We start from the raw sequence: 1618 nt of genomic DNA, 5'->3' as shown, positions 1-1618 counted from the left end.
AAGATTAGCCATAGAAAACTGAATAAGAGACAGGCTCCCGTCATTAAATTAATCTTCATTGTCGCTATTATTCAGTTGATTTTGAACTTTGATAACAATTTTTTTAAGACGATACACTTCCTTGTCTGAGAAGCGTCCTTCAATCATTGAACTTTTAGTAACTTCAACAAATCTTTTAAGATTTGGAAAATAATCGACAATTTGTACACCTCTTAGATTTTTTGTCACTTTCAGAAATGTCTTAATTTTTTCAGTGCTGCAGTTATGACATGGCCAATCAGTCTGAGAACAAGATAAAGCACTTGAATCAGAAGAATCACTCTCACTTTCAGCGCCTTGATCATTTTCACTGGCCTGTTCTCTTGTTTTCCTTGCTTGTTTATTTGCAGTGCATTCCTTTTTCTTCTTCCTTTTCAGAGGAGTTTTAAAAAAACTTTGATCTACTTCCATCAACAAACCACCATCCTCCATGTTTGTATTTTCCGAAGCAGAATCAACATCAAGAATCTGACTCACTGAGACTGATTCCAACTTTTCACTATTTTCATTCACAGACTCATGTTTATCAGGTTCTACCTGCTCAAATCCATGTTCTTCAGAAACAGTTTTTTCTTTTCTTATTTCAACTGCAGACCCTTCATTTAAACTAACAACAATTGGATTTGATTGAACACCATCATCAGAATTACCAGTTTTACACTGCGCACCCGAAGAACCGGGCTTACTGACATTCGCACTATTGTCCGGACAAGCATGAATCTGATGACCCGTCTTTCCACATCCAAAACACCTCATAGTGTCAGTCGACACAAAGACTGTATAGTCGTAATCATCTATTCTGAATTTCAAATTCAGATCAAGTTCGTTCCCGTTATTTAAAATCATATATGTAAACCTCCTGAAAGAAACAACGTGTTTCAATAACTCAGATTTACTACCGATTGCGATCTTTTTAACAGGTGAAACAAGTTTGCCAAAGCGTGAAAGCTCTCTTGCTAGCGCTTCATCTTTAATAAAAGGTGGAACATTTGACAATGTAACCTTTTTAGTTGGTGTAGAAAGGGGAAGTACAGGTACAAACGAACCCCGCAATTCTATGCCTTTTTCTACTACCTCGTTCGCCTTCTCTACCGTACTCAAAAATAATAAAATTGCACTGTTCATTTTCGATGCAGCCAGAACACATTTATGTTCAACCACACTACCAACAGCTAAGCTGCATTCCTCTATACTGCCTACCGCCGACACTATTTTAACTCCGTGCCGACGCGTGAGGGAATCTAAATCACCACCTGTATGGGCCGCCATGGTGTTTGAAAACACCGGCGTATAACGCCCTAATCGTGTTTGAACAACACCGCCGTATAACGCCCTAAATTTCAACAACCCTTGTATCACCCAGCCACAACACACAAAGTACAGACAAAGATCAATAAACTCATATAACATAAAAAAAGAAAGTTTGAAAAAGAAGCCTCAATGGCACAAAACGCTCACACTCACAACGCGCTCCACTCGCCCTCACCATTCGCACATGCGCACAACGAGAGAGAGACAGAGAGAGAGAGAGAGAGATAGATAGATAGATAGATAGATAGATAGATAGATAGATAGATAG

This window comes from Sinocyclocheilus rhinocerous, unplaced genomic scaffold (genome assembly GCF_001515625.1).
Source record: "Sinocyclocheilus rhinocerous isolate Xijiao unplaced genomic scaffold, SAMN03320098_v1.1 scaffold3333, whole genome shotgun sequence".
Taxonomy (NCBI): domain Eukaryota; kingdom Metazoa; phylum Chordata; class Actinopteri; order Cypriniformes; family Cyprinidae; genus Sinocyclocheilus; species Sinocyclocheilus rhinocerous.
Note: the sequence above shows the minus strand (reverse complement) of the source record.